This window comes from Salvia splendens, chromosome 4 (assembly GCF_004379255.2).
Source record: "Salvia splendens isolate huo1 chromosome 4, SspV2, whole genome shotgun sequence".
Taxonomy (NCBI): Eukaryota; Viridiplantae; Streptophyta; class Magnoliopsida; order Lamiales; family Lamiaceae; genus Salvia; species Salvia splendens.
In genome coordinates this window covers 12009385-12017482 of record NC_056035.1, presented here as the reverse complement: position 1 = coordinate 12017482, position 8098 = coordinate 12009385, and positions in this window count along the sequence as shown.

Genomic DNA, 8098 nt, shown 5'->3' with positions numbered 1-8098 from the left:
GCTGACCAATAATGTCTGGTTTTCATCAATGTTTGCATCCAGAAAATTTTGGGTTCCAGCCTTTTTCCGTAATTTTCCGATAAGTTCGTTGATAAAGACAACTTCTATATCTAAATCACAGAATAACTTCTTCAAAAGGTACTCAAAGTCTCTGGCTAACCTTATGCAATTTTATATGAACTATAATCATGCTCTGGAGACTCAAAGAAGTAATAGTGCAAAGCTTGAATACTATGATTCAACAAAAGTACCTATTTTGCGAACAGGATTGGAAATCGAGAAACATGCATCGACGATATATAGTGGTAGTGCTTATACTGAAATTCAAGAAGAGATAGTATATGCATGTTTCTCTTTGTCTTGTGCAACTCTAGGAGTGTCTACCAATACAGATATTGAAGTATATGACATAAAGGACAAGGATTCAAACACATTCACTTTGTTTTACTTCACCCTTGTTCACAAAACACATCACTCTTACTCTGAATTTACTTCACTCTTGTTCACAAAACACATCACTCTTACTCTGGATTTACTTCACTCTTGTTCACAAAACACATCACTCTTACTTTGATTTTACTTCACTCTTGTTCACAAAACACTTCACTCGTAAATCTAACCATGTAAACATAATACAAAGGCCATACGGTTTTCATAATCACTTAAAATCAGTGAAACGGCTATAAATCTTACCACATAAACTGCGGTTTTCATAATCACAATACTGTTCAAAATTTATTCTATTCTTACCGTTGGGTATGTTGTGAAAAAGAGGCGCCTCGATGAAGATAGGGACCTTTATTCTTCCATGTTATTTAAATAAGAAGCCCATGCACTTATCACACCCACTTCTATTAGCGTATGTGGCAACAGTGAACAAAATTCTCTTTTTGTTACCATTATGACATCATCATCATACACTATGGTGTCCCTGTTCAAACATGTGTGTGTGTTAGCACATCTTTTGTATATTTTTTTTCTAAATCAGAACTATAATATAAATCTTACTCATTTAATTCATTTGTTGTCATAATCCACAAAAAGACTTGGGACTCTTTCAAGGTAAACTTGGTTTTAGCCTTAACCACTCTTTCATGGAATGGAGATTTCAATGCAGCTGATATTTTCTTCTCAGCTTTTGAACGTATCTCCATTTGTTCAATCCTAGCAGTTTCCTGTCAGGGCAAGAATGATATGAAAACATCACTATATAAGACATATAGTTCACTTGATGTTTGTTAAAAGTGTTGGTGAATGGATGAGATATATCATTGTTTAACACTTACAATGTCTGGATTGTAAACTATTATTTCGGTTGAAGGATTTTTGCCAGATACATTTAACTCTGATTGAACACAATCATCATCAGCATATATCTCCATGCATGCTTCTATTGCAGATGCAATTTGGGCATCCACAATGTCGTCCTATTTTCATAATAAGAAATGAAAACACATCACTATCAACACGATTTTTACTTCACACTTGTTTACAAAACACATCACTCTTATTGAGATTTCACTTCACTCTTGTTCACAAAACACTTCACTCTTGTTCACAAAACACATCACTCTTGTTCAGAAATCACTTCACTCTTGTTCATAACACACATCATTCTTACTTCGATTTTACTTCACTCTTGTTCACAAAACAAATCAATATTATTCTTATTTCACTTCACTCTTGTTAACAAATCACATCACTCTTATTCAGAAAACACTTCACTCTTGTTCACAAAACACATCACTCTTATTCTGAATTCACTTCACTCTTGTTAACAAACACATCACTATACACATGCAACACAGAAACCTCACTTAACAATGGAACACATCACTCGAAGCACTTTTTTATACCTTCATCTGTGTGTTTTGTGATGTTGCTTTAGCTACATCTTCATAAAATTCATTTGTCTCCTGCAAATAAAGAAATGCGATATAACATAAGAATAAAAAGTCAAAAAAGTAAATAAATATTATGCATTAGTACAGAACATAATACAAATTGTTTTTAGTTCACTCTGAATCAAATGTCAAGTGTTAAAGTACAACAGACCACAATCAAATTGTTTAAAATATCCATGGTTTCTGTTCCAAATCTTGAACTTACTGGTTTCTTTCCCAAGTTAATATCAGGGAAAATTGTTGTGCCTTCATTCACTAATTTGCATTTTTCATCATGGATTTCCATCAGTTTTTCCACAAGCTGAATCCATTCTGGATCATCTTCTTGATCCTCTTCCATAGCTTGTGTCATGTTTTCAATTGGCTTAGACACAGCTTGGTCCCCTTGATCAACCTCCACACCAACCATCATTAGTGCATTTATAGCTGCAACTTTGAAGCAATTGATGTCATTGGTATTTGCTGGAGCAACCTTTATATACCTCATCATTTTACTAATTGCATCTGCAGCCTCCCTAATTGAACTTTTAATTTCATCAGACGAAGGAACTTGATCAGTTGAAGGGGGGCATCATCAGTTGAAGGGGGGGCTTCAACACGTAAAGTTGCTTCATCAGTTGAAGGGACAGAGGTAGTGACAGTTATTGAATCCTTGTTGGCATATAAAGATTCAATGGAGACAGGATCAATGATACTTTCTATGCTTCCTCTTCCAATGGTGCCTCCATTATCAAATTCCATCTGTCCTCTCTCATTAAGAATGAATTCTGTCCAGTTACGGACAGTTGAGAATCTTCTAACCACCAGTCTTGTTCTGTAGACAACCCTATCTACATAGCATGCCTGCAAAAACAGATCAATAATAAAATGCATTACAAGGACTTCACTCTTATTCTGATTTTACTTCACTCTTGTTTACAAAACACTTCACTCTTATTCTCATTTTACTTCACTCTTGTTCACAAAACACTTCACTCTTGTTCTGATTTTACTTCACTCTTGTTCACAAAACACTTCACTCTTATTCTCATTTTACTTCACTCTTGTTCACAAAACACTTCACTCTTGTTCTGATTTTACTTCACTCTGTTCACAAAACACTTCACTCTTATTCACATTTTACTTCACTCTTGTTTACAAACCACTTCACTCTTATTCTCATTTTACTTCACTCTTGTTCACAAAACACTTCACTCTTATTCTCATTTTACTTCACTCTTGTTCACAAAACACATCACTCTTGTTCACAAAACACTTCACTCTTATTCACATTTTACTTCACTCGCAAAACACATCACTCTTATTCTGATTTCACTCATGTATAAAAAACACATCACTCTAACCATGCATTTACTACTTAACCGTGAAAAACATCACTCTAAATATGATTTTACTTTACTCTAAGCATGTTTTTACTTCACTATAAAGGAGTGGTTAAAATAGAAAACTCACCAAGAGGAAAGTGATTGGTCCAGTGAATGGATTACTATCAAGCTGCTCTTGCAAATCAGCTGGGGTTATTGCTTTGTTCTTCTTAGCATTGACAATGGTCTTCATCACATCATTCATTTCATGCTTCTTTTCTCTTTTAATCATCAACTCTCCTCTTGGCAGTCCCAACGTAGCATACACATCCTCCTCAGTGATGTGTAATGGTTGATCATCAACAAGTTTTATTCTGGAGCAGTTGTCATGATTAAAATTTTCAAGTAGTGAAAATGCCATGTCAGCAGGAATACATCGTATCTTCAAATGCACAAGCTGTCCGAAACCCATATCTTCCAGAGCAGCTTTTTGTTTGGAGTTCATTTTCTCAATGGCATCAACCAAAACTTTCACCCCTATCTTAATGACCAATTTAGGTCTTCTGATTTTACAAGTAATAGCTTTGTCACTCTTTGCTTTAGCCTGTTTCTTTCTGGCAGGCATTTCTGGTTTGTCGATGCATTGTGACCTCCCACGCTTTGAGGCTAAATACATACAAGATTTTTGATCAAATTCGTGAATACACACTTAATATAGCTCAAAATTATACATTAATAACTATGCCCAATACATAAATAATTACATAACTCACTCTCTGGTTTCTGCATATCATTTTTCTTTTTTGACCTTATTTCGGCAGAAGTTGTTGTTCGAAGAACATCCTGTTGATTTATTGTGCTTATTTCAGTTGTACGTGCAGCACTTTGTTGCAGTCTATCTTCACGCATCTTAGACCTTTTTTCGGCTGCAGCAACTTCATGGATATGAGGAAAAAAATCAATATAGCAAAAAATCAGACACATCACACTTGTTCACAAAACACATCACTCTTATTCAGATTTCACTTCACTTTTGTTCATAAAACACTTCACTCTTGTTCACAAAACACTTCACTATTGTTCAGAAAACGCATCATTCTTGTTTACAAAAGGCATCACTCTTGTTCAGAAAAGACTACACTCTTGTTCAGGAAAAACTTCACTATTGTTCAGAAAACACATCACTCTTGTTACAAAAACACTTCATTCTTGTTCACAAAAACACTTCACTCTTATTCAGAAAACACTTCACTCTTGTTCACAAAAACACTTCACTCTTATTCTGATTTCAGTTCACTCTTGTTCAGAAAACACTTCATTCTTGTTCAGAAAACACATCACTATTATTCTGATTTCAGTTCACTCTTGTTCACAAAACACATCACTCTTGTTCAGAAAACACTTCACTCTTGTTCAGGAAACACTTCACTCTTTTTTGCAGAACAACTATAAATCTAACCATGTAAACGTAATACAAAGGCCATATGGTTTTCATAATCACTAAACATCAGTGAAACAACTATAAATCTTACTACAGAAACTACGGTTTTCATAATCACTTAACATCAGTGAAACAACTATAAATCTAAACACAGAAACTACGGTTTTCATATTCACAGCAAACGAAGATATTGTATATTAAAATTAATAAATAGTAGGAATGACTCACGGTTCGAGCCTGAGTGAAGTGAAACGGAACTTCCGGTTGTTTTTTTCTTTGTTCGTTCGAAAGCTACAAAGAATACTAATCTAAATCAGATCTAAAATAAAACCTAGAAATGATTGTTAATCAGTAGGAAACTTACTTTTCGAAAAATCCTTTTGATTTGTATCCATTTGTTTGACAAAGTAGATGATGCTGACGAGTTGAATTCGGTTTAATCGGCGACGGCGACGGCTTGAATGCGGTTGAGTTGGCGATTCGGATTGAACAGAGGAGAACGAGAGAGACGAACTGAATCGGCGCGAATTTCTGAATGACTAACACAATTTTGGATTTAATTCGATGGTGTAATGACAATAATACCCCTGACTTGTTATTATGGAGTAAATTTGTGATTGAGGGAGCTAATATATCATCAAATTCGAAAATTACTATTAGCCATTGATTTTTTTATCTTGTGGCTATTATTTGTTCTCTAGTTATTTGGTTAAGGGGTGTTTGCCATAGATCATGACTATATATATATATATATATATATATATATATATATATATATTTGAAAATTAGATAACCGATGCATAACCTTGCTTAATGAAAGTCTTAAAATTTTACTAAAAGCCAATAAAAAAGTATGTAGCCACACAACAAACACAATAGCAAACAAGCTCACATTTAACTCCAAATCAGCTAAAACTAAGAGCGGAGAGTAGATATGTAGCTACTTCCTTCCACACACAACACAACACAACACAACAAGCTTCAACCCTCTTCACTGTCTGGATTTTGATGACTTTCTCTCTGCAGCTTCATCCACAGCAAGCTGTTTATCGCGGCATTCAGGTGAGCAGAATGCACGCAAGTCACTGCATAAATTCTCGTTCAACCCTTAATTACCACTAATTAAATAATACTTTCCAATCATAAACATTTGCAAACAAAACCATTTATTTCAAACATATATTCACTCGTTAATTTGGCATATTCATTAAGTTTCCGTTACTATTCAAATTAGCAGGGAACATGCACAACAACATCAAAAGCAAAACACTGCAGATAAAACTTACTAATTAATAGGGTTTCATACAAAATGGAAAACATACATAATTATCATTGCCAATCAGAAATTTAGTCAATAAACCATTCATTATTTAGGATATCATAATTCATAACCACCCAGGAATACAGTCAATGAAATTTGAACCGTGAAAAAGATATTCATAATAATCACAAAAGCTGAATAGCAAACAAATAATGCGAAGAAAAACTAGGAAATCAAACCGCATTTAATTTACTAAAATCAGTCAGGAAACTTAATGTAAAACAAAAACAAGTGACTAACAAAACAAAAAACAAATTGGATCGATTATAATAAAAAAAAAAAATTTGAAGCAGAGATTGAATTCATACCTGGCCATAAAGATGTCGGAATTGCTGTCGATCTTCTTTTCGCAGAAGATACACTGCTTCAAAAAACCAGCAATTTCGGTGTTATTCCCCCACGACGAACCGGATTGTTGAGAAGCCATGAGCTGAATTGAAGGTTTAGTACAACAAGTGAAAAAACAGACAAGTGAGGGATACAAGTTGAAGAGGAGGTGCTGCAAAAATATATAGGCACATCTCATTAGCATTCAACAAATTAAAGTATTTTTTACATTCACCAAATAATTTCTGTAATATAGGAGTATCATTTACTACACGCACTTAGATTTCATTTATTGCTTCAATTCTATTTGATTGTTAGTATTAATTTTTAAATTAAATTTCTAAATTCACGGTTCTGGATTACGATAATATCATCAATTACGTACTTTATTAAGTACCATTCATAAACAATCTAGTAATTAGTCCATATTGACATTGTGTACTTCATAGATGTATATAATTTTATTTTATCACTTTAGATATAGTTACTGATATTATTACATAAAAAGCAAAAATCAATTTATTATTTTATTAATTTATTTGAAATGATACAATAAAATTGGCAATACCTAATTATTAGTATATACTACTACCACAATTGCCTATTGAAAATATTATATTATTAATATTTAGATAAAAAAATACTATAATTAGCAATATTATACTCCTAGTAGATTATTTCATTTTATGTACTCAATTTATAAAATAATTAAAAATAAGATAGTAAAAGTACTAATACTTCATCCGTCTACCACCAATAATCATTGTAGTGGATATATTAGTATTTTAATGTCAAGTTAATAAAGAGAAAAATATAAAATAAATACTAAAATATTATTAATAGAGAATAAAACCCACATTATTAATAGTTTTCTAAATATAAAATATAATTATATTTATAAACAAAAAATATTAGAATTTATTAATTGTGGGCAGAACGAGTAAAAGATACAAAAACTCTACATTAAATGAAATGGGACATGTTCTTAACGCAGAAGACACTATTTACTGCAATTGGAGTCGGACGGTCCACTATATTGGTGTATATTGGATTTGGATATAAATTGATGTGTATATATGAGTATATGACGTGGTTGTTACATCTTTAATTTGTCATATTGCTGATATTGCAGACCTTGGGTTCAAATTAAGCTTTACGAAATATTTTGAATAAACAATAAATACTATTACTCTCCCTATACTCATCCAATAGAATTTTAGGCCGGCCCGGTTCTTTTCAACACACTGAAATGGTTGCCGGTTTTTATAAGTTCAATTTAACATTAAATATTACTTTCTTCTTAAGTCATTTCAATTATAAATATTTTATTTTGAATTTTTTCGGCTTTATTATTACTTAAGTCGTTTCCAAAAGAGTACTAACCAATTCATTTTTTTTATTTTATAATTTTGCTATTTTATTGTCTAACCTAACTCATCGGCTTATAATTTAGAGTGAAATTCAAAATTGATCCATAAATATTGAAATTTGCACATTTTAATTTCCTTGAAACAATATCATCATAAATTTTTGAAAAATCATTAATCACATTTCAATCATTCTCGATTAATTTGATATAATCTAGAATTAAGTTTTGAAATTATTTTATTTATAGAAGATTAGCTTCGATTAATTTGATATAATCTAGAATTAAGTTTTAAAATTATTTTAGTTATAAGAGATTAACTATGACAAATTATCCCATGATTATCCATTTACAATTGAGTTGTGGAATTGAATATCATGAATCGAACATACTACAAATTTAATCTCGGATACAATCTTGCAAACCGAACACCCT